Here is a 27,943-nt window from a genome sequence, read left to right on the forward strand (position 1 = left end):
GTTGGATTTAGTTAATGTAAACATGGAATGTTGATTTTAGTGATAGGAAGAGGAGCGGCAAACAGGTCGTTACACATTCCCACCCTGCTCACATTCTCAGAATGTCCATCACATAATACACTGCTTTGTGTTGTTATCATTTGCCTCGGAATGAGCAATTGTTAATGTCTGTGTTGCCTAATCCAAAATCACTGAACCTTCTTTGAAGACAGATAATGTAGAGGTCAGTTTTGTTACTCCATTGTCACATATGTTAATAATTCCCTTAAAAGTTACAAGTCCAAATTTCTCGAAAAAGTTTGTTATCGGGAATCACCACTGATAACAGATATGATAAATATGCTAATCAATATCTCGTACACACTTCTCAGGATCAGTCAGCATTACATAAGATTTTTAGGATCTGACATTTGACTGTCATAACAGGAAGCATGTAACACGAACAATTCCTGTATTTGGAAGCAATTTGATATTATTCAACAACAATGTACCCGACAAAGATTACAATCTTCCGACTGATCATTTGTGAAAATTTAGTCTTTGTCCGCAGCGTAACTGAAAAACCCATGATGATCTGATGCGAGAACTTCCGTCTTACTCAAAATGTTAAGAAAGGTTTCAGGATTTGTTGTTAGTTATCGACAAAAATACAAATAATTAATGCAATTAGTTCAATGATCCAAGCCGCTTCCGTGCCAGGAATATGTTGTCTAAACCCATTCCGTGTTAGCAAAATGTTGCAAACATAAAATTATTTGTAAATTATTTAAGACGAATGAGCTATTTTTAAAAAAAACATATAAAAACTCACTTTTCGACCAATCAAAACACTTGAAATATTGGAGGTATTCTCTTGAGTGTCTGAGGCCACAATAACCATGTTTTGTGTATAAGAGAGGCGGCTGTTAGTGATGGGTAATTCATGGGCCAGTGGTGCGATACAAGTGTATTGACCAGACAGTGGTAAACAGCTCGCAGCTCAACACCTCAATCAGCAGCTCATGCTGCAGACTTCAGTCAATAATATCTCTCATATCTACACACGTAACATGTACACCTTGTGATCACACCCGCAGTCGTTCTGTGGGTCGGAAAGAAATAACTGGACCTTTTTTTGGTACGGAAACAAGTTTTTTTTAACCAACTCTGTTCTTTCTGGGAAAGATCATGCTTCTTTTCATGTCAGACAAAGACCTATTTTCACACTTCTTAGTTATGCATCTTTGTCTACAGATAACGTCCAAATAGCCAGGAATTCAATTGAGACAGGTCACATCATTACATTTGGCAGAAAACTCTTTCGAAACTTCTTCCTTCCCTCGCTAAATTATAACCTTCTACATGGAAACTTATTGACAGTCTTTGACTGTTGATTTTGCAAATCCTCATGGTATTTTCTTGGAGTGGCATGTTAAAAGTTTGGAAGTACAATACTGACAAACTTTATGGATAACAACTTCTTTTAACTTGTGAGTGCATCATTTCGATACAAATTCTTGTATCATTGTCTCCTGTTATCTGTATGAAATTCTTCTATCCCTCTGGACGTGTTCAAGATTCATTCCAAATGTCTTTTGTTGGGGATAATACCAAACTGTCATATCTGTCAGACTAAGGGGTCTTTAGGTAATAAAGAAGACAAGCACCAATAATGTCTTTGTATAGTCTTCTCTCAGAAATATTAAACCTGATCATTTTCATGACATTTTTAAAAATATCACAAAAACATTCAAAGATTATTCCAACAAATCTGCCCCCTATGGAATTAACTCAGTTATGATACTTGCAATGGCTTTGTGTGATTATGTTCAGATTAAATGGTTCTTACATCAATATGACATTACTGAATGATGATGAAACTTCCTGACAATCTGAAACAATATCCTGAACAAGATTTCCTGCTTCACAACTAGATCATTCTTGCATCATACAGTTATGTTCCTTATATATGAACTTTACCATACTTAAACATCCTTGGCTAACAATCTCTTCATCTATCACATCAGTGGGTTCTTATCTATCATTAGAAACTGGCGTTTACAATGAAAAGTTACAGAATGTACACAATTATTCAATGTTCTTCTAACTTCAGTATTTCTCCGTTCACCTCACACTTTATGCCAGTGAGAACTTGACTTTGTCCTTATCAGCTGACCTCACAAAGTTCACGTTCCATTACAGGAGCAGCCATGAGTGAAAATGTCACGTTTTCCGGTCATGAGTTGAGATATACAAGATAAATATGTTATTTGGCAAGGAAAACACAAATCTTCTGTTTATCATATTTAATGATCTGTGATTTTACTCTGAAAACCATAGTGTCAAGAGGACAGGTAGAAGCGATTACATGTATTTAAGCCAAATGACATTTTTCTCAAAAATATGGTTTCACCACAAAATACATACACTAAATAATATGAACTTTCTCAGAGATGCTTCTAATTTGCATGACAGCTTCACAACAAAGGACCTATTTTTAGCACTTACAGACAAAATCCTCAGTCTACATTATTAATATCAGCAGTCTTGTTAAAATGTATAACCATTTTGTCCCTTAAACAAAGACCCATCGAATAGGTATGACCTCATGGGGAGCGGTGATGTACCAGTCGTCACAGTGACTAATGCTAAAAACTTCCAGACCTGTAGCAAGTTACTGAGTAAATGACTATCATCAACCATGGATCACTTGTCCCAACCCTGACGTTTCACAACTTGGCGGGCATGCATGTACATCTCAGTTGCTGATGGCGCCATGCGTAGGTAATTCAGTTAATCACCATGAATGGGTCCTAGGGATGGTCTCTATGAAGGATGCCCCATAGTCTACAATACTGGTGGGTACCCAGGTAACACAATCACCAGTGTTACAAAATAAACATTAAAGTCATTCAGTGTACCAACCAGTGTACCAGTGAATGAATCGGTTAAAACTTCTTTCAGCAGCATTCTAAATGTCACAATGAAACAGACAAAGACTGGTTTCACAAGACTGGAAATGAAACCTGGGCCAGACTGACAAACAAATGCTGTAACCATGGTAAGCACAAAAGCAGGCTACATAACTGTCATATTTTATCATATACTTGATGAATAATGTGTAAAAACATCCTGGTCGGTCTAACCCTTGGAATAGTGTCAGTAAGGCTTTAGACTAGCTGTATGTACGAGTGACTATATGTAACCTAAATCCTTTTGTGACAAAGTCAAAAACATCAGATGAAAGCAAGATATTCCTTTATCACAAAATTCAGTCATGACTATGAACAAAGACTTGAACTGGGCCAATTCTCTGGAAGTTCAAGCTTTGTTTAACTTTAGTTATCATTGTGTACACAGAGACATTGTGTTTCAGGGTTGGTGAAAAGTCAGACACAATCTCCTCATGTTATCAAGTGTAACATTCAATATGTATTATTTATCACAGAATAAAAATAACCCAAATCTCCATTTTGTGTGGTTATTACATCAAGCATAACATGGTGACTACATCTGGACAAAGTGGAATTATCAATTGTTTTCAGGGTCTCAAATCCACCAGTTATTACGGCTAAAGAATAATGACTGGTACTTTCAGCATTGTCGAAACTTGACTCACTATTGGTCGTGTGCTGTTCTAGTGACACGGTAGTCGTGAGATACGGGCGACTTGACTGGCAGGCCTAACATCTCCCTCAAGACAATGGGGTTGAGAAATAGTGTGGTTGGACTGGTGCATTAGTTCTGTCCATTAGTATTTGCCTGTTTCAGTGTGCAGCTGTGTTGTGCTATTTCACCAGCTCTATATACAGAAGCGATGCAAATTGACAATAGCTCGCCAGCTTAAGAAAGTTTTTCTACTGTTAAACATTTCCTGATAGCTAGTAGAATTTCAGGGTTTGTAGGCATCATAAAGGCATCCTTCAAACTAACATTCCATTTTAAATTGCATTTATGGAGAAATTAGATTCTGAACAGACAAGTAGTTATGCTACTAATTTGAAATATTTTTTGGGATTGACTTGATCTGCAATTCCATAGTTTATCTGGATAGCTTTCAGGATAATCAATCATAATTGTTTTCTGATTTTTTTTTTACCTATCTCACTGTTTTTTACCAATCTCACTGTTAAATTCAATTACACAACTACACATGACAAATATGGGCATCAAAACAATCGTTCAAGTCGAGATGCAAAATTCAAATTCTGCAATATATTGTTTATTGATTGAAATAATAAATATTATTCAGAACTAATAACCAGCATCATGACAACAACATAGATCTCATAAATAACTGCTGTTCGTCAGGAAGCAAAAGGAAACTAGCAGCTAGACAAATGCAACAACACATGGTCATTGATACACGATCGCTGCATAAACCTGCCCCAGCCATACCCATGCTAGTCAGGCAATGCATTGTGTCGGCCGTCTGATCCCCCGAAAACATGGCAATTATTGCAACATCAACTCACAATATGGAAAAACTGGGATATCTACCGAAGCAGGAACATGAATGTCCATACTCACACCTATACACGTTATTAAATCCTATTGCCCCGGCTTCCAACCAGCATGCTACCATTTTCCCATTCCCAAGCCTCGTCTACGGTGATGAGTCAAGGCTTGAGGATGACTCACCTCCGAGCTCACAGACACTGTGGCCAAAGACGCTGCTGCCTCTCAGAACGAGCAGGCAGCTCTGCTAGGCCTCAATGGCTATACATACAGCACTTATAAATTCCTGAAAACGATGGCATGTTATTCCACAGTTCTCCATGTCAGATTCAGTCGGCAGCTGTTCCATGAGATTTTCTTATTGAACACCAGCAGATGGGGGCTTTAGGACGGATTTGGTCTGACATTGCATGGTATTATGTGGAAAAGCTGGTGTAAGACCTTTGTATGCCTGACATATTCCTACATGGGTGGTGTGACACAACAACAGTCTGTTGCCACCTGTCTACAGGAACACTCACATAATCAAGTATTTAGGTGGGAAATCAACTATGGGATTGGATTGACATACTAAGAAATAAGTACTGTTACTCAGGGGAATTGTAAAATCACTGTTCAAATGAAAAAGCATAACACCTTCGAAGCCCCAACATTGTCACAAGTAGTCAAAAACACTAAATTTGAACTGACACTTTTGGATTAGGATGAAGCTCGTTCATAAAATGGAGGCTCATAAAGTCAATACCGATATTTAGTAATGAATCAATGGCAAGATTATTTTTTCAGCAACATTTAAGTAGACAGCTAGAGGCTGACTACATTCCACTGGCCTTCTCAAAATTTTGCTAGCCACAAGCCGTAGGGCAGTACTTATAATTTCTAACACTGGCCAACCTCAACAAGTTTAAGTGGCAGCAATATAAGTGGTATATTTATATACCATAACAGTGGAAACAGACATATATTTCTAGACAACCCTGGCAGAGATGCCACTGTCAAAACATGGAACACCACAACTGGGAACAGAGAGTGCCAAGGGCTGGTGGAATAGGAGGAAATGGTTCTCTGACCTTTACAATGGATATCAAAGTGAATGTTGTTCACCATGGCACATTCCCTAACTATCCAAAAGATCATTCACTTGACTTTTTGCTATATTTTTAAACTAAACAATATTTATTCCCTATATATTTAATAAACCTAAAATTTCTGTTTTTCATTCGGTATCATGTGAAATAGAACAGAAATCTTCTGTACAAACCTATAACCATTTTTTGAGCTTTCAACAATTTCTATTCAGAGTTTTTCAGTAGCCATTGAGTAAACAGGATAGTTTGTCAATGAGCATTTCCAAAACCTATATTCAGTGTACCAACTTTAAAACAGCAGCGATGATATCTGCAAACTCGACACTGAAATTTAATTTTACTAAATGATGCAACAACAGACTGTGGTCAGTAACTATATGGGTCAGTTGTAATACTCAGTATATACCAAACTGAATTAGTGAGTGAGTTTAGTTTTTACGCCGCACTCAGCAATATTCCAGCTATATGGCAGCGGTCTGTAAATAATCGAGTCTGGACCAGACAATCCAGTGATCAACAGCATGAGCATCAATCTGTGCAATTGGGAACCAATGGCATGTGTCAACCAAGTCAGCGAGCCTGACCACCCGATCCCGTTAGTCGGCTTTTATGACAAGCATAGTCGCCTTTTATGACAAGAATGGGTTGCTGAAGACCTATTCTACCCCGGATCTTCACGGGTCTATACCAAACTGAACCAAACAAATGCACGATATATGTAGACTTGAAAACAAGCTCTTCTGAACATGGTAAACACATTACACCATGTCTGTCAATCAAATAATGTAAAATGAACTATTAATGCCCTTTGCTTTGGCCTGAATCTGTTCTCCCTGAAACACATTTGACCTAGAAGTTATTTTCTTGATCTTAATAACTTGAAATACATCTTTTTAAATTCCAATTTTGGAATTTCTATTAACATTTAGTGTTGGTCCCTATGAATGTAAAACAAATGGCTTGATATGTGACTCAAAAGATAAAGATGAGTGAAAATAACAATGAAACAGTCATACCTTATATCGAACCATTAATGAATTAGATTCTGGCTGAAAGGGATAGTCCTACAAATGCATCGAGATGTTCCGCCTCATTTGGCAGTAATTTGTTCTGGCACAGCCTCCATGATGGTAGCGCACAGCATTTAACCATTTCATGTGAAAATGTTTTCACCTGATCAAAGGGATGCAATTGGAGCATGCTCCAGCCATGTACACGGATCCCATGGAGAGGTGATGGGATTCACCCAAGCAATGACCACCCAAGAAGGATCAGCAGCTGAAGAATCCAGCTCAGTTCCTATTTGATGATCACACTGGGGAAATGGGCATGATCAAGTTCAAAAGTGTATGGCCAAAATAAGGAATACAGATGGCGAGAGGTTACTGTGACTGCTGCCTGAGCCATGGAACTATTTTGTTTGAAAAGAGTTTCCAACCACAACCTTCATTAAGATAAGGACTATGCTAGTATGAGTTACACTCAGAGTGAGTGAGTGAGTGTGAGTGAACCAAAGCAGGTCATGCTGCACTTATCAGTCTGCTGAAATGAATTTAATGCTGACAAACCTAGAATGAGTGAGTGAGTGAGTATGGTTTTAAGCCGTTTTTAACAATATTCCAGCAATATCATGGTAGGGGAGACACCAGAAATGGGCTTCACACATTCTACCCATGTGGGGAATCGAACCCGGGTCTTCAGCGAGACAAGTGGACACTTTAACCACTAGGCTACCCCACTGCCCTGACAAACCTAGAAACATGATCAGGTTCTATCTTATAGAAAACTGCTGATCACAGGTTCCTAGTACACCAAAGGGACATAAGTCTTAAACCTACATTGCAAAACGAGTACAGAACACATGGTAATGTACCTGTATTTGGGAGTTATGTCTGAACTGTCGTAGGTCTTGGACATTTACAAGTTTGTAAATAAGTGTGGTGCAGACAAACCAAGAATCAAACTCCCACCTATGACAAGAGTTCCTGGAGTGACCGAGATAGAGGCACCTCTGCACAACCAATAGTGGCCACCAGGGTCACAATTAGAGCTTAATGCACACTAACTTGATATGTGAGTCCTGATTTATGTTGACTTGATCACTTATGTGACAACTTATCTCAAACAAAAACTTCTTCTAAATTAAATTTGTAGACCAAATAATTAATGCATGATGCATAACTGTCTGTGTTCAGTGAGGCGATCACGTCAAAGGATAGCATCATGTCTCCAAAGCGGTAGCCTTCAATTAAACATTGAAATATAATTCCTTATCATGCTAATGAAGAAGATAGCTACTGCATAATTTACAGAAATTAACTATGAAAAGCAATATACCTGATGAATCATAAGCAAGCGATGCTTTAATTCACTCAGGGGATTCTCAGAGCACACTCAGTACAATCTCTTTATGATAATGGGTTAATTCTTGACTTTAACGAACATCTTGATACAGATAATGTACAGCTGTTCACTATCATGTATGTAACATGAAATAAGGAGGTTCACTGAGAATTTAAACTATAAGTGAGATTTATACAAGAGCAATAAATGTCAAATACACCTCCCCATCTTATTCTATATTACGACTGGCAAGGATCACTTTAACAGTGGCAAGGATCACTTTAACAGTGGTGGAGGATGACTTTAACAGTGGCAAGGATCACCTTAACAGTGGAGGATCACTTTAACAGTGGCAAGGATCACCTTAACAGTGGAGGATCACTTTAACAGTGGCAAGGATCACTTTAACAGTGGCAAGGATCACTTTAACAGTGGCAAGGATCACTTTAACAGTGGCAATTTTCACCTTAACAGTGGCAAGGATCACTTTAACGGTGGCAATTTTCACCTTAACAGTGGCAAGGATCACTTAAACAGTGGCAATTTTCACCTTAGCAGTGGCAATTTTCACCTTAACAGTGGCAAGGATCACTTTAACACTGGCAATTTTCACCTTAACAGTGGCAAGGATCACTTTAACAGTGGCAAGGATCACTTTAACACAAACCATGCTAACAGTGGCAAGGATCATTTCACAGTTTCAAATATAAGTGAATTTGTGGCACTGAAGTAGTGGCAAGAATCACTGAAGTAGTGGCAGGGAGTGCTGAAGTAGTGGTCAGGATCAATGCTAAAAACATCATTATATGAGGCCCAGATTTGATAATATATAAGGTGATGTCATTCTTTCATTTTCCACATAATACTCTACAAACCTTCAAATATAATGTCACTGCATCACAAAAACCCAAGCACACTTGCAATGCAAGCAAGAAAACAGTCTTCACCTAAATATATAAAATTTGATAACTTTTATACATTTACATTTTTCAAATACACTATATGAACATGTAATCCTAATAAACAGCAGAGCAAGACTCCCGCCTAAATCAACACCTTAAGTTAATAAATCCACCCTGTGCAAGCCCATATCACTTGCGCAAACCATTTAATGCAGAGAGAATCCTGATGGATGTGTTTGGGTGAATGAGTTGAGAAGCCGGGGCAGGTGATCTTTACACTGCCACCAAATAACCTTCTGTGGGTGGACAAAACACATCAGACGGTCTTGTGCAGGACAGCCATCCACATCAGGAAGAATGAGGCCATAGACTAGGTGATGGAGCGATTCATTGAAATTATTGGCCAGTCAATCCATGCAGATGACCATGTTATCTCTAGCATTCATCTTCGATCGCTAACAGAAGAATAATAAAATGCATAAACACTTACAAATCTGTGACATTTTTATGTCATTTTTATGACATGAATTAAGTGTTTTTGATTTTTCTCATGATCAAGCTGACACAATGCACATTACAGTGTGTTTGAAAGTCAAATGATCTTGGATTACCCAACATTCAAAATATGTATTAGGGAGTGCCTAGCAAATACAAGCTCACCTTCGCCTTACATCTACAAGCAGACGTTTGCATTGAAGTCTATGCTAATTAATCTCCATGCATAGTTTGAAGAATACTTCAAGATATGTTCCTAAATATAACCACTGAGCATACATGCCATATTTACACATAACTGTCGGTGATATTCAGCGTCTGCAGTTTGTCCGACCTGACTTGTGAGAGGAGCAACATCTGGCAACTCCAGTGAGCCCAGATTTGTTACAGATGCTCAGAAAATGCATTACACAGGTGGAAAAACAGTTTGCCTATAAACCTCTGGATAAGTAGACACAGGACAAATAGACTTTGATAGATTTCACCCAACTGGATAGTTACTGGAAGGTGTACAGCTTGTTCAGAATTCAGGACATATAATGCTGAATATTAGACTGAGTATGTCTGGCAAGCAATAATTTCATTAATAGGTAAAATGAATGAGTATGAAAATGGGAAAAGTGTAAAAATATTTAAGTTATATTTTTTCAGCCAACATTTTCAAAATCAGTAAGGCCTTAGTGACATCTGAACAGATCAGAATCAAATGCACCATCGGCGTGGAATCTTATAGTGAGTGAAAATTTGAATTCAACAGAAAACATGTGTAGGTGAGCCAAAGAAATCAGCCATAATGCATGGAAATGGGATGCCAAAATAATGGTAGGACTGAGTGCAAACATATATTGAACAAAACAAGTAGAGAATCATGAATATTCATGGGTATGTTTTATGGTAGTGACTGAGCAAGATTTCATAAAAATATCCCCAAATATTCATGATCCTAATGCTTTTTGTTCAGTATATTAACAAACCACATGATAGCTGAGATGGTTGACCCTGGTAGCAAATTTTAATCTTATTCATCTTTTAGCAAAATCTTGTAGACTATATAAAATTATTTCAACTTTATATAAATATGTTCTTTCTCTCTTTATTGTCCGTGTTATTCTGTTATAAACATGGATCTCCTTACCATGTTTAACAACTTAAATATTCTCTTCTAGGATGGGAGGGCTTTACTATCGCTAGTGTTGGCAATTGGAAACCAAATCCACTATCGAAATGGAGGATTGTGGTGAGCGATTATCGAAATATATACATTTTTAATGTAATCACCAATTTTAAAGTAGTTTTTTCTAATTACTGTTTTTTTTATATAAGTGAATCACCGCATCAATATTCCAGCAACATCACGTGCGGGGACACCAGAAATGGGTTTCACACATTGTACCCAGTTTTTCTAATTAATGCCTTTATGTTTAATGCTGTCATGCACATATGCAAGAAAGACACTGAAATTGTGATTAAACAATAAAAGTGGTTAAGATTTTACAATGGGCATAGCTTTACGCTGTTGAGCGCATGTTTGTTCGTGAATATTCGTCAAATTTGATGGTTAGTTTACTTCATTCAAGGGTGTTATACAAAAACAACAAAATTCTGATTAATCGAAAATATGTTTTTTACAATCGATAATCATTTTTAATCCTTCTTTCGATCGATTTTCGATCATCGGAACATCACTATGCAGCGTGATACATTTAAGTTTTATACAGCTCTTGTATTGTCGATTGGTGTATCGATACAAAACGATACACAACTTTTTTTTAAAACAGTATTATTTTAAACATGTTACAGTATTTAGAGAAAAATATGCAAGTATGATGGAGTTACTTGTTTGTTTATTACAATAGTGTTATTGTTAAACACAAATACCTTGTAATAAATCATTTGAAATCTTGATACCGTGTCATTCTTTCAAGGTATATGTATCGTGATACGTATCGTAGCTGAAATATTGCGATATGTATCGTATCTTGACATAGCATATCATCCCAGTCCTATTTCTTAATGTTATTCATATTTAAGTTTAAACAGAACATTTTAATTGACGAAGTTCTAGCAGACATTTGCTTAGAGAATACAAGATACAACAGAGAGACTTTGCTTGGAATTTGCTGAGGTGTGACCAGTGACAAAGAGCAACTGCTTTACCACTGTCAACAGATTCAAACCCTGATTTTAATCAAGAGAATGCGACACATGACCTACTGGGCCACTGAAGCTATCTCTATGATAAATGAACATGTTGTTTATGAAAAACTAGTTCCTGTGCAATGATTCTGGGTTTTGGGGCATTATGAAGCTGGCAAGTCTATATCAATCCTTCCATCTTGGACAGCAAAGGGTTATTTATTATTGCTATCAGATGCAAATATAAAAACAAAAGAGACAAATCAATAATACTGCTTCATAAATCTGTCAGCATGCATCTGATTGATTGCTCACAAACACATCGAACAAAATGCTTTGTCTGTTTAACAGTTCTGTTTTAAACTAATCCTGTAGACCCTGTATAAACCAACATCTGAATACACTGGAATTCTCTATGAACTGGCATCTGACACTGCAGCACTCCCCTAGGCTAAAGCTTAGTCTCTGAATATATATAATTTTGATAGTAACAAATAATCACATTTAAATTGAAAACAAAAAATAATATTTTGATTGTTTTTTCACTAATTATGTAACATTATAAAAATTCTAAAATTTTTATCCCTTGGTAGTATTCTTGAAATTTATGATGTAGATTGAGTCGTTTTTCTTGGTAAACATTTTAAAACAAATGAAGATCAAGCTGACCTGCCGGGTTTTTTCATGATCAGCTTCTTCCAGATGAAATTTTAGAGTACAGGTCCAACTATCAAATACTCTCCTTTTGTGCGGACTCCCAGTTTAGTCCAAGTTAGATGGGAGAGTTACATTATTTCTAGAGGTAGAGGGAGTCATACAACTTCAGAAAGGATTCATTGCATCAGTTGTCATCAACGCCATGTATCATGTAACACCCTGTTGATTGCATTAACATGGTAAACGTACAGGTTTACAAACTGTCTAGTAGGTGGAAATTGTCTCTTGGCATCATCTTATATTGATTTCAGTAACAATACTGACTTTCTATATAGAACAAAAGAGAGCATGACAACCACAGACTGTACCTAAAGGATCAAATGATAAAGGATTCCATGTCACAAAGTACATGGTAATGTGTAAAATAAGTCAAAATCCCATTTCTATATATCGTGCACACGTGTTACACAAGACCTGTTTCGTCACTGTAGATCAGTGTACTTGACATTAGGCACCAGATGGCCATAAAGTCACGACAAAGAGTCTTTTTTGTCATTCATCCATCCTAACTTATTGCTTACAAATGAATTTCAGCTGCCATGACAATATGTATTATAGAAAGATACAACCATGTAATTTGTCAGCATGTTACATCACATGATGAGGTGTATCCAATTGTCACAGAACACTCAAGGCCAGTGCTTCATACAATACCTTGGCAGCAGCTAGATTGAGTATAGCACAAAATTTATCGTCTTGTTGTTGAGTGAAATGGGTTTTAGGCAAACAATTTCAATATTTCAGTTTCATTGTGGTGGACAGCAGAAATGGGCCTTGCACAAAGTTCCTCGGGAAACGAACCTGGGTCTTTGATCAAACCAGGAATACTTCAACCACTTGCCTACCCCTCAAGGCCCTCATTACAGAACTGAACTAGTGAATGGATTGAATTTTAGGATAATCAAACCTGTCTGTTACTCCAGAATGGTACTTCCCAGTGGAATAAAGATCTTACATAGTATATTATCTTTACATCATCCCATGAATAAAGCCTTTAAAATATATGTCCTATTATTCCAAATTTTAAAAATGTTTACCCATGTTCTGAGTGACTGAGGGGAGTTTTACGCTGCTTTTAGCAGTATTCAAGCCATATCACAACAGGGCACACCAGAAATGGGCTTCACACATTGTGCCCATGTGAGGAATGAAACTTGGGTCTTCCGCGTGACGAGCAAATGCCTTAAACACAAGGCCAACCCACCACCCCCATACTCTGAATCATCTATTCAGCGAGTAAATGTTGTTTTAGGTCCCATATTGACCCATCCCTTACACATCAGTGTGGGAAACAAGAAGTGGAGAAAATTTAATTCCATCTTGTTGTACCATAGCGCCAACAAGACCACAAAATTATAACCAATACATTTGTAAGCACAAAATAAGTTGTTAGCCCTCTTTCATCGAGTAACTTGGTGCATTTCAACTTTTTAACGTGAATAATATAAACCAACATCTAATTCATAAATCTACCATCATGATCACAACCGTAACAACATCCAATAGTTATCAAATTCAGACTCCATCATACTAAAATTACCAATATCACAGACGAGAACCCAAACTTGGTTGTAGAAATTGTTTTCAGAACATTTTCAATAACGTGACAATTAAATATTTGAACCATTATAATATGAGCTTACATAACTGAAAATGCTTGTCAGATAATAGACTAGAAGTTTGGGAAAGATTTATACCATTAGAAAAACAGTAAAAACAATTAACTGAAGTGTAGACACTTTTTACTGATGATAAATGTATTTTTCATGAATTTGTAGTCACAATAAGGCTGATACGCCTCTAATGTCACATTATATTTTAAGGTATACGTTCACAAACTGAAAAGGCTACTGAATCATAAATATTCAACTGTACATAACCTACCAACACTCAACACACCGGAAGGAACATAAGTACAGATCCACAAGACGATAAGTATGGCAGCTTAACAACACAGCAATACCACCTACCACTATAACATTCACCAATACACATCATTAACACTCTCAGAATGGATAAGTGAGGCTGTCAAGTCTAAGGGAAGTAACTCATGATGATCAAGCCAGCTGAAGCCACAACAAAGAAGCATCTGCTGAGCATGAGGCCCACATTCTCCCTGTCAGTTTGACGAGTGCCTCAACACAATAAAAGAGTGTTGACAGCAACAAAATTGGAATTTTGGGAACAAGTAACTCAAACTTAATGTCACATGCTGACTTTCTTTAGGAGAAAGACTCACACTGGCTGGGATATAATCTGGCTAGTCTTAAAAAGTGGAGGCTGAGAATTCATCAGTTTGAACAGCCCTTTGTCATGACATGACTGTGACAATAAGAATTTTGAAATGTCTTTTTAATGTTAGTTTTTCAATGTAATTTTCACTCACCCTTCAAAAAATACTTTGGTCGCAACAAATTTATTCATCAGATCTGTATTAGGTTAACCACATGTATATAGTCACAAAAATAACCAGTGTCATTACTCCACATTAGGAAAAACTACCAAAACTGTTTCGAGTTTAGAAACAATTTTGGTGAGATATTTCCAAAATACATGCCCTAAAAACAGATATACCAGGTGTAACTGATGAAACATACAAATCATCAATTGGTTGTATGACTTTTTCATAACACACATGCACATATCTATTAACATAACAGTCTTCATAAAAGAAAGATTCTCGCATTAACTACATGCATTGTAAATGCAGAAAACCCATGCAATTCACTTGATATGAATGCAGCAGTCTCAAATTGAAATTAAATGTGGGAATATTTGCAAGAATGTGTTGATAACATACTGGGCTACCATTATCAGTAAACGAACTGAAGAGGGGGTCGTGACCGAGGTGGGGGTCAGCTCCTGGATTATTAGAACCCTGGGACCTCGAGATGTTTACCTCTAATCATAAGCACAATGTCAAGGACCCCTTGAGTTTCATGCCTAACTTTGATCCATGTGTCTAGTGCATTATAGTAGTAACAAATATGCTTGTGAATATTATCTGCTGGGAAATAAAACAAAAAAAAATATGCTTGTGTATATTCAGAGTTTTATCATTCTTGTGCATCAAATATGGCCACAATTATGCACTCTGCATTTGGCAATAAGCAAGCACAGTCAAATGAATAGATTTTGTCCTATTTGTAATCAAGACAGGGCATCCACCAGAACGAATCTCAGATTAATTGTTTTCACTGAAACAGGTCACTGAAAGTTTTCTATTAATGTAGCAATTAAAGGCTTTTGTAGTGTAAGTTCACACTGCACTTAAAAATATTGCAACAGTGTGTAAATAATCAATTCAATCCAGTGATTGCACTGAGCGAAGACATGACTTGTTTAGACCAAATTCTTACTCAAAATCCATGGGAAAGTTGTGAAATTAGTGATTACATACACCACAAGCTTTGAAGATTTAGAGAAAAGCGACCCCTTAACTCACATTTACTGATCAATCAATGAACTGATTGATCAATTTACAGAATATTTCAAATGCAAAAAACTTTCATTGCAAAACACACAAAAGACGTTGCAAATTTGTCCAACTATCATCAGATTCTGATGGCAACTCATATCTTGAGACAATGAACAGAAAACACAACTTACGGATGACACCAATTCAACATATTTAAAAAACAAACAAAAACTTTCATGACTTAAAGCAACTTCATCCTTTCCCATCACTGTCAGACACTGCTGAAACGAAAATCCCACGTTTTCAGAACCCAATTTGACACAAAGGACTCCAACTTCTCAATTCAGTTCCATCAATTCTGACCGACATTATTTTAACAAAGATGCCTGCAGGTCAGCTTCTTTCAAATAACAGACAATAATGTGGTTATATTTGACAAAGGCACTTTGAATTTTCACCATCTGAACTGATCGTGTTACAACCTTTCTCGATGGTCTTTGTTTACCAGTGACTGGGTGAGAGGCTCCCAGGTCCACCAGACTGTGACCCGCGCCTTTATTGGCGGCAGGGCAGTCGAACACACCTAAAACTCGAAGGGAATTTAGTACATTTTGAAGTGACAACGGCACCTGCAGATCCTAGGCAAATTATTTCGGTGTTCCAGCAGCCACCGAAAGGTCAAACGAAATCACTTCAGTCTTGTACATAGAGACGTGACGACGAGCGAGTTCATAATCTATTTTTGGATCAGCTGATTTCCCTGTTATGTCAACATATGCGAAGTAACCCAAATATTCTATGCGACGAAAAGATACATTGTTCTCTGTTCATTCATATAAAAGCTCGCGCGTAATCAACATGTGCGCGAAAATATAACAATGTGACAAAAAGTTACACATTAGAAATAGACACGACTGTCTCAGCCAATCAGATTTCTTGTAAGAAGATGCCTTGTCTGAACTGAACTTAGGAAAATCAAAACAATGACCTTTTCCCCTCATTTACAACACACGAAAAGTCAGTTCAAGAATCGCCAAAACCTCCCGAACATAATGAATGTAATAACCGACACTGTTAACCACGTAAACACGACGATCGGGAAAAATTTATCCACTGACTCATTGTCTAGAAACAGTGCAAAACAAATACGCCATGTTCTGGCACATAAAGAAAGAACGACAGCGAAAACCGACCGCCTGAATCTATGTATGTCAGTCAACATCCGTACATACAATCACTACATACACACAAAATAGCTCACTAAGTTTCCGATCGTGAAAAGAACTTACTTAATCATGGGTTACGTCAAAAATTCTTCGGAAGACATGTGCGCCTCACTGTCCCGCCATGACAAAAGATTTCTGCCTCGGTATGGTTGTGAATTTCAGACTGAGCTAATTAGCGCTGTAGCGCCCTCTAGACGAGTCTGGGCTTCGCGAGGAGAACGCCGAACGCGGCTGGCGTTGGTTTAGCCTGCCAGTACGAGGAAGTAAGGGGAGCTCACAGGCTCGCACTGCGATGTATCATCAATATCGTGAGTCACACACGGTCTGGGGCCATCTGTCGCATTCATCAACTCATCGAAGAACACACAAAAAGTCAACCATCTTTGTAGACGAATAATATGATGGAGATTTTATTTAATCTATAAACATAACCAGACTGCACTAATTCCGTCAAAGTAATTTTTCAAGCGAAAACGGAAAAATGTGAAGTAGTATAACGCTTGTTTGGGTATTTGGGCATTGTCCCTTTGTCCTACTTTGAACTCTGATGAGATTTGTCTGAGCTGCAGTAACACAGAGGTATGCACACCAATCAATACTAGTTTGATTTGAAGCCCGACATTAAACTTAAATACCATTTCAGGCATTTCCATTGGTTAAGAACCTCCATTTTCTAAATAATACGTGCAATTTTATTATCTGCACAGATGCTTAGAAACTAACCAGCATATATGCATAACGCCGCATACAAGCATCCCTGCTGTAATAACAGTTGTGTGTTATAAGGTTAGCGCATGCCTACATGGGCTACCAATACTTATTCCCAGTTTGGACCGGTAATTGATTACAGAGACGACCTGGTTAAATATTTACACCCAGCCTCCAAATCTACTAAAAAATCCTAAAATTGTGTCACCTAAAATAATCACCAACCTGATACGACCCTGTATAATATAAATATTGTTATTGGAAATATCTTGCATCTTGTATAAAGTTTCTATCAGAATTTATATTTGTTATTGTTCAAGACCCTTCTCTCCCAAGCGGAACCTTCGTGACCTTTGTCAACCCCAACCAACTCCAACCGCATAAATCTTTGACAAGATTTCCGGAATAAAATAGTATTTTGTGTGTGTGTTTTTCTCTACAGTAGGCAGAATTCGTATTCTCCATAAATGCATATTGATTTTTTTATCCAACGTTATACAAGAGCATGAAGAGACGTTGCTGAATTTTCAGTATCATAAACAAAATAGGGTCTTGTCCACAAAACTATCACTTTCTTCATGTACAGTTAAACCCCTTTAAACCTGAAGATACCTTTCCCAGTCTAACTGTCAATATAAACAAATGTTCAGTATTATCGGATCAGTGACACCTGATCAGATTAACAGAGATTATAAAATCTTATTTTTATTATTTTATGGTCTCTGCAAGGCACACCTTTTAAAAAATATAATACAATTCTCCACATGTATCATCCCGATTACAACATTTCCTTACAACTGGGGTCCTTACTTACAGAGTTTCGCTGTATTTAAATTAGCTGGAAGACACAGTCGTATGATGTGATGTGAAATTGGGTTTAACGTCGTGCTTGAGAATATTTCGCTCATATGACGACGTGCATGCGTGTGTATGTGTATGTGCGGCTGCTTGTACTAGCCCAGACTTGAAGCTGGTTTTATAGTGCTAGCCCACTGAGATACCATGCCGCAGTGAAGCATGAATACCCCACTCAGACACATTATACTGACTCCGAGCCGACCAGTCCTTGTTGTACCCATTAATGCCGAGCGCCAGGCAGGGACCAACAAGTACCATATTTTAACGTCTTTTGGTATGACGCGGTCGGGGATCGAACCCGCGACCTTCCGCTCTCCGGGCGGACGCTCTAACCACTACACCACGGAGGCGGTCTCACAGTCGTATGAACTGTTTAGTCACACTCTGCGTTAATCAAACAGACCTGTCAGATAGTCATGATGATTCACTAATATGGAGCTATTCCAACACTACTGAATGTATTGTGAATGTAGCTTACTCTACATATTCACCTCCGGAACTGTTAATAGGGGGCGCTCGGGGAACCTAGTGGTTGAAGCGTTCCCTCGTCACGCCGAAGACCCGGGTTCGATTCCCCACATGGATGCAATGTGTGAAGCCAAATTCTGGTGTCCCCCGCCGTGATATTGCTGGAATATTACTAAAAGCGGCGTAAAACTAAACTCACTCACTCTGGGATTCCCGCCGTGATATTGCGAAAAGCGGCGTAAAACTAAACACACTCACTCAAACACTGTAATGTTAATAGGATATATCCCTAAGTTGTCTCCCTTGAACATTTAAATCACTCGATGCCGATTAAATGTCAAACCCGCACGTGATTCTGATTTGAATATCAATATGTCAAAGCTATAAAGCTGTTCGACAAAACAACTTTTCTCAAACACATCACGTAGTTATCAAATTTAATGATTTCTATTTATTTCATAATCGAGGCATCGTTTTCGTTTATGCAAAAACAAGTTTCACAAACGAGAACGTAATGGGATAGTGAATAATTTATTGCAGGCAGTGTATACCAATAGCGTTCAACATTACATTTGTTATAATGTAAGGTTCGATCGATGTATGATCAGCGAACACATAACTCACTTAGCTACCCACTCACCTGAGGGGCGGTGGGGTAGTGGGGTGTTTAAAGCCTTCGCTCGTCGTCCCGAAGACCCGGGTTCGATTCCCCACATGGGCACAATGTGTGAAGCCCACTTGTGGTGTCCCCCATCGTAATATTGCTGGAATATTGCTAAAAGCGGCATGAAACTAAACTCACTCACTCACCCGAAATCCAAGCCGTGGTACAGACATGCCACATACATTCACATACTGGGGGGTATGGATATGAGAATAGTGTACATGCACTGACAACGTCGAGAAATTGTTGAACGGACAGGCAAATACAAACATGAAATACTGGTGTAAAATTATAGACAGGGAAATATATAATATTTACTCTTTCCGTTCTCGATCGATAGACCCACGTAGATGCGAGTTGGAATTGGTCTTGAACAACTCACGGCTGTCATTAGAAGCGACTAACGGGATCGGGTGGTCAGGCTCGCTGACTGTTGATGCATGTCATCCTATCCCAATTGTGTATATCGATGCTCATGATGTCAGTCACTGGATTGTCTGGTCCGAACTGGATTAGTTACACACCACCTTCATTCAGGTGGAGGAGTGCTGAATGCGATGCTGATCAACAGCAACAACAAAATGTGATCGAGGACACATGGTTTAGAAAACACAGAAGGTGATATCAATATGATGGCGTCTACCTTGAAAATGGATTGGGGATAATGCACAGTGACATACTACAGTTACTTATCTCCCTTGACGATATCGGGATACGCTATAGGCCCCTGCCAACCTGTAGTAAAGAGGCGACGCAATCGATCAGTTAATTGGTCAAGCCTGGTTAGTTGCGTGTCATTGTGCTCCGACATCGTGCGACATTACTTATAACGTCAACCACTGGTTTGACGGAACACCATTGTCTTCAGGCCACCAATCATTTTACTCGGGAGTGAATGAGTGAGTGGGTTTAGTTTTAGGCCGCTTTTAGCAATATTTTAGCAATATCACGGCGGAAGACACCAGCAATTAATGGGCTTCCCACACTGTGCCCATGTGGGGAATCGAACCCGGGTCTTCGGCGTGACGAGCGAACGCACAAACCTCCAGACTACCCTACCGCCCCTTTTACTCTGGAACATTGCAGAGTGCGGCGTAAAACAATGCATCCACAAAAAATACTATAATCGAGGATGATAGAGCCTCTTCTCACTCATTGTAATAGTTGCTTTTTCAAAAGTTTTGGAAAATAATTTACACACTTCATTTTCACAATAAAATGAGTTATTACATGTGAGGAATAGCTAAGTGAGTGCCTATTTATATTTGATATAGTGCTTGTCAGGGGTGACTACAGATGGTACTGATACATCCTAAGAGATAAAGCTTGTCGAATGAAAACACCCCTAAGCATCTTTATGTTTTGCTAAAACTTGTCAATCTTCATGATGAAATCATCTATGAACAAACTGTCAAATTCTCCGGTTTTAATTGGCACAAATAAGTCATTATCCTAATCACCTAGCTAGGTGAAAGCTCACGTTCGGTGCACGCCTGTCAATATTTGTTTTTGAATATTTCTTAAAATAAGTATCTGTGTGAAGCTAAAGCTGTTGTGGTCGTGAAGGAACATGTAGAGACGAACATCATGTCCACAGCGTGTGTTCTATGTCACTGCAGTTTCCTGCGTCAAGGCAAACGTTAAAAGTTGCTTCATATAAGCAGGTTATAAGCCCGCTCCCTCTACGATCACTATTAGGCCGAAACCAGATGGTTGTGCACTCTATCTTCATTATCGTCGTCATCATCGTCATCATCATCATCATCATCTCACTTACTCCTGAGTTCCTGGCATTGTGCTCAGACATTCAGGTTCAGCAAAAAAGAAAAGACACAAAAAAACATTTGGGTTTGTTTAAGTCATGGCATAGTAGTTTAAGACTTTCGTAGTCACACAGTCTCTGAAACAAACATACCCAATGCATCCCTTGCAAGTCTGGAATGAATGGCAAGTCTAGATTACCACCGTTTCTGAAAACGATGAAAGTCTCTCGTCTCCTTTTCATTGCATTATATTTTAATATAATACTGTTTTTCTTCTGTAAAATATGTTCATTTCAGAGACTAGATGTTAGTCTAACACCAGACATACAATATTATTCTCTCTGTAGTACTCTATTGAAACTTCGCGCGAAACACAACCGTTTAAAGTAGTAACAGAATGAACGAGACAGCAAGTACACACACGAAGATATTTGGAGGTTTGACCAGCACAAATATTTGGACTCTCTCTTTTATATATTAAGTGACCGTTCATAATTTGTGGCTAGGTGGGGGGTGATGATAATTTTGATGGAGAAGCATGTAAAATGAATGAATGACAAAAAAAAACAAACATAAAAAATTAAATAAATAAATAAAATATTTTATAAAAAAAAATAAAAAATATAAAATATAAAAAAAAATAATAAAAATATAAAAATATTGATGACCCCTACCTCCCAGAACAGAACGGGTGCCCCCTCTTAAAATCCACCCCCACCCCAGACATAAATTATGAACGGCCCCTTATTCCCTATTCACATGAAGAAATATAGAATTACCTGGAGAATATACAATTACATTTTGTAATATGGAGGTGTCCGATATACGAAATGTACATAGTGTCAAGCCATGCACGACATTGGTTCAACAGTTATAGTTCTCGACCGACCACAAATTACTGTTATTATGATTCAAAATACACATGATGTCATACTGCGTTCTTTGACTGGTGATTTATCATCGACGCTTTGTGCCACCAACAGTTCATCACGATGCTTTGACAGTTACCTCCCTTGGGTGTCGGTTTCACAGCGACATTTGGCATTTCCAGTGAATCCTAAATGTCAAGCTATGAGATTCAAATTTGAACAGGTTTACATGTAATGCTATCATTTACTTACTCATAATCCAGCATTTTCAAGAACATACATGCTCCTATCATTTATATATATATACATTTGAACGAAATGTTGAAATCGTTTATTCCAGAATAGTTAACGATTCAGCTTTTACAGTTGTTACCGATGTTGTTAAACGAAACAAAATCCACATGCATGTAAAACTACGTTATATGAGATTTACTGTATGTGTCTTTATGTCTGAATGTATCTTTTATGTATTTAGCGGCGTTTGGGAGTTTTCTTTGTCAGAACCACCTTAGTCTGTAGTGTCCATGTATTTGTTTATACTTGATGCTTGATTGAGTTGATTGTCTTAGTTATGTGGGAACAAAACGGGTCTGGATTTTGTGTGTCGTTTAACGCCGCACTAAGCCATTTTCCAGCTATGTAAGCAATCGAGTCCTGAACCAGACAATCCAGCGAATGGCATCGTGAGCGAGAACATCGATCTACACAATTGGGATGCGATGATAGATAGGTTTTTTTGTGTGTGTGTCTGTCTGTTCGTGTGTATGTGGGGGCGGTGGGGTAGCCTAGTGGTTAACGCGTTAGCTCGTCACGCCGAAGGCCCGGGTTCGATTCCCCACATGGGTACAATGTGTGAAGCCCATTTCTGGTGTCCCCCGCCGTGATATTGCTGGAATATTGCTAAAACGGCGTAAAACCATACTCAGTACTCAGTCGTGTGTATGTTTGTGTGTGTGTGTGTGAGAGAGAGAGAGAGAGAGAGAGAGAGAGAGAGAGAGTGAGTGTGTGTGCGTGCGTGTCAGTGATATTGGTTGATTGAGAGAGAGAGAAGGGGGGTAGGGGGAAATGCTCCTCAAGGAGAATATTTCCGGGGAGATGGGGTCACCCTCTGAGTTTGTGTCTGACTGTCTGTAGATGTCCGTGTTATATATGTCGACATGTAAGTGTCTGTGTAATTTAATGTATCCGTGTGTGGTTCCGTGTGTGTCTGCGTGATGTTACAAGCAGAAGTGTCAATTCTATTCCCCTCGACCAATGTATTGTTATATACCATATACTTCGTGCCTGGCCACACGTCTTCAGTCTTGACTGTTCATTACGCTTGGGACTACAAGGGACTCTTTGAAGAAAAAGGAATACTGTCAGATCCGGACTACAGAGCAACCGGGCTTACCTCACAGGTCCACGCAAGTCCGGTTTAGAGAGATTCAACTGGCTTCGTGACTATGCCGTTCAATAAAGCGTGATCCACATGCACGCGCGAGAACATCTGTAGCAAGTTACGATACGATGCGGGTAATGACGTCAATGCCCAAACAATTGTTTGCTCATAATAACTCCACGTATGTATCACAACAGGAGCTGTGTAATCAATGCTTGCGTCTCCTGGACACTTCAGTGGTCCTAGACACCTGTTTTCTTTGAAGCAGATTCTACGTAAACAAGGAGAATTTTCATGTTTCTGTTTATATGCAGCTAGCATGCGTTCTGATATCATTATATGCTTGCTGTAATCTGAAAATTTGTTCAGATTTATTATGGATATTAACAGTGACAATTATGTCTAACATTATCTCTGCTGCATGTGTAATGAGACCATGCAAGCCTAGACGTATTGAGGGATGACTCAAAACATTTCCAGATGAAGGTTTTGGTGACGCGAAGTTGTTCTGAATCAGCTGAACAAACATGAAATTCGAAATAGTAAACCAATGGAATATTACTGATTAAATTGTGACTTCTGAATCTCCAACAGCGTAGGGCATGAATCACGACTGCGGGATGAGTGGACGGCGGGAACTGTCGTCTGGTGAATCAGCGGGCAGACGATGCACAACTCGTGTCCCCTCCCCACTAAATACAACAGGAATTCAAATTTGATAATCTTTGATGATAAACCGTACAAATACATAATGTATACGTGTGTATGCGTTTGGCATTTCAGATGCTGAATACATGGCTGGGTAATCAATGATTAATGTATATATCGCATGGATTTGAAGGATCCTGCAAATACAAAAAGTTCTTTTCAGTGAATGTTACCGGAGACAGGTAATAAAGCGTAATCTCAGACTGTATTCAAACTGGGCGTGGACAAGCTAGAAACCATAACCTTTTCAGGAACTTGTTCCAAAAGACGTGCGCTGAAGCTCATGTGTGAAGAAGCTACGCGTATCAACATGGAAAACGATTTGTTTCATAATGAGCAGACACCATATACCGATCGGTATATGATCTCTGATAATGAGTGAGAGCGTGAGTGGATGGTGGCAGTATGTGATTGAGGGAGTTGAGATACAACCTCTTTGAGCACTGTTATAAATACGGAACACCAGAAAGTGGCTTTATGCGTTGTGCATGTGCGAGGAATTGAACTCATGTCGAAGCCGAGACGAGCCAACGCTTTAACCACTAGGCTACCCCACCGCCCCTAAAACCGCTTTCACCACTGTTATAGACACGATACTGAACACCAGAAATGGGCTTTACGTGTTGTACCTGTGTGAACTCGAACTCATGTCTAAGCCGAGACGAGCCAACGCTTCAACCACCTGGCCCCTTCCCTAGACTGTAGACGTAAAGACGAAGTCTGCGAGTCAGCCTAATACTATGCTACCGATGAATGGAACTAAATGAATGAACCTATCGTTGAGGTTTACATTACAATACTGTGACGTTACATCGAAACGTCTATCCCTCGGGGGAACTCTTGATCACTGATGCAACTGAGCAAGCGATTAATATGTCTACGGGACAGTATCTCATCGTTAGATGATCAGGCCAAAATCAGGGATTGCCCGATGTTTGTATAAGAAAAGAAGGTTTAGTTCCCGTTAGTGTAACAGTATCGTCCAACTGGTGGGGTTACAATGAGGCCTGGTCGTGGCAGGACCAAACAAGACAACACCTAGACAAGAGTGAGTGAGTATGGTTTTACGCCGCTTTTAGCAATATTCCAGCAACATCACGGCAGGGGACACCAGAAATGGGCTTCACACAGTGTACCCATGTGGGGAATCGAACCAGGGTCTTCGGCGTGACGAGCGAACGCTTTAATCACTAGGCTACCCCACCGCCCGCCAAGACAAGAACGTGTCATTACATTAATTGCACCAGGCAATAGGTCTGCTCTTAGTGCCAATATCTACTTCGGTACAATAAGAGGAAGGTGAATTTCACCGCTTTCAAATTTAATCTAAACTTAAAACCCCCAAACTGTTTACAGTCCGCAGTGGCTCCTGTGAAGATTGTGACCCTAACGTTTCGCCATAGTCAGCAAAGAATGGGGTGGGCAAGGCTCCGCCAGGGATCGGCTCTGGGCGAGTAAGGCGTTACGCCATTTTCACATTTTATTCAAGGTTTATCCTTCGATTCACAGTTGGCAACGTAGCGGCAAACTGTATAACAGGGCAACAATTCTTGACCATGGTTGGAAATGCCATGGTTTGTTGCGTGCGTGCGCGCGTGCGTGCGTGCATGTGTGTTGTGCTGATATGCTTATCTGGAAAGCAAATGTTGATGAAATTGTGCTTCATGTTATTCCAATCGCCATAACCATGATAACGTTCGACCACCTGCTGCCCGCCCCATATCGTCACTGATCATCTCCCACGAGAAAGCGTATGGACATTTGCCCGGGCTGCTAATTCCCCTGACATGTTACCTTTGAAGATTCTGGTTAGAAGTGGTCTTCAGCAACCCATACTTGATGTAAGATGCGACTAACGGGATCGGGTAGTCAGGCTTGCTGACTTGGATGTCACATGTCATCGTATGCCCATGCTGTAAATCACTGGATTGTCTCGTCCAGACTCAGTTATTTACAGACCGCCACAATATAGCTGGTATATGGCCGAGTGCGGCGTTAAAATCTAAACAAACAAAACCCCTGACATGTCCCCAGTTGAACATCTGTGGGGAGTTGGGAGAGTGTACACCACACACTCACAAACGCGGTTCAGCTCGGGTCCACAGGCGGAATAGCGGCCAATACCGAGGGCAACTGTATGCAAATTAATCTACAGTATGCCATCCAGGTGTCGTGCATGTATCGCCCAACCAGGACACGCCAGATATTGTCAACATGCCGGAAATTATTTACTTATCGGCAACAAAAACAGCAAACAAACAAACAAACAAACAAACAAATAAAAACAAACAAATAAATAAATAAATAAATAAATAAATAAATAAAAACCCGAAAAACAACATCAACAACAAAAATACCAAAACATGACAAAAACAGCACGAAAACAATTGTGGTTGTGGATCATGATGAAAACAGAGAATATCAGCAATGATAAATGACGCCGAGAAACCGAGCAGGTCCATGAAGACGATCATGTACAAGATATATGATATCATATGTATTTTCACCACAAAATAACATTAACATTGAACGCACACGAACCATTATTACACCTACACAGACGGGCTGGTCTTTAACCCGCGTGGAGGTCCATGCACCACGCGGCCTCGATGGAACCCCGACAACACTGCCCAGACTGGGACCATACAATAAAAGAGTAAGCGAGCAGTTAACGCCAGACGCGGCTCCTGACGGACTTGCCAGTTTCTGTATCGATCCGGAGTGAAGCGTTAGTCAATAGGTGTACTGAACTCCATACACTGTACATGGCGGAGTATAGCCTGTCTCCACTCAGATCACTAAATATGTCTCAATGCTCAATGACGTCATCGGTTGAGTCACTGCCGCAGAGGAGACCACCGAAATAAGCCTTTTTGAAATCAAGTTCACTATTTCTACAGAGACGTATCAATTTTAAAGAATATCTGGTCCGTGAATACGCTGTAATCTGTATGCATTTATGCATGTGATTTTTCTGGAACTTCCAACACGCTTCCGACACATCGCCTTATTAAAAGCGATTTTTGTTGGAAATGGTGATGCATCTATCAGCAGTTAAGGGCTCTGTCCATGTTGATAACGGTGGGAATATTGAGTGTGATAATGGGCAGGACTCTAAAACATACCGTATCATACCTCGATCTGTTGCACGTGCATCGGTATCGCTTACCCAAGCTGAGCGACCGAGTTAATGTGGATGTGGACTCAGTAATATTCCAGCAGCGGTCTGTAAATAATCGAGTCTAGACCAGGTAATCCAGTGATCAACATCATGAATGAGTGAGTGAGTTTAGTTTTACGCCGCACTCAGCAATATTCCACCTATATGGCGGCGGTCTGTAAATAATCAAGTCTGGACCAGACAATCCAGGGATCAACAGAATGAGCATCGATCTACGCAGTTGGGATACGATGACATGTGTCAACGAAGTCAGCGAGCCTGACCACCCGATCCCGTTAGTCGCCTCTTACGACAAGCATGGTTACTGAAGACCAATTCTAACCCGGACCTTCACGGGTCGATCAACATCATGAGCATCGAATCTACGTAATTGGGATACGATGACAAGTGTCAACCAAGTCAGCGAGCCTGACCACCCGATCCCGTTAGTCGCCTCTTACGACAAGCATGGTTACTGAAGACCAATTCTAACCCTGATCTTCACGGGTTCATGTGGATGTTGTTGGGTGGTGTGGTCGGGTGCGTGGTTGGGTGTATGGGACGTTTGGTTGGGTGTCATTGGGTCCTCAATGGAATCAAAC

At 39.3% G+C, this 27,943-nt stretch overlaps 1 protein-coding gene across 1 annotated transcript in view; it reads right to left on the bottom strand.

The window, feature by feature from the left end:
- Positions 1-16,926, bottom strand: part of LOC124284386 (B-box type zinc finger protein ncl-1-like) — a 76,693-nt gene extending 59,767 nt beyond the window's left edge. The window contains exon 1 of the mRNA XM_046720473.1: positions 16,826-16,926. The gene's annotated coding sequence lies outside the window, so the exon portion shown is untranslated. The remainder of the gene's footprint in view (positions 1-16,825) is intronic.
- Between the last annotated feature and the right edge of the window lie 11,017 nt (positions 16,927-27,943).

This window comes from Haliotis rubra, unplaced genomic scaffold (assembly GCF_003918875.1).
Source record: "Haliotis rubra isolate DU_JTF1 unplaced genomic scaffold, ASM391887v1 Scf336, whole genome shotgun sequence".
Taxonomy (NCBI): Eukaryota; Metazoa; Mollusca; class Gastropoda; order Lepetellida; family Haliotidae; genus Haliotis; species Haliotis rubra.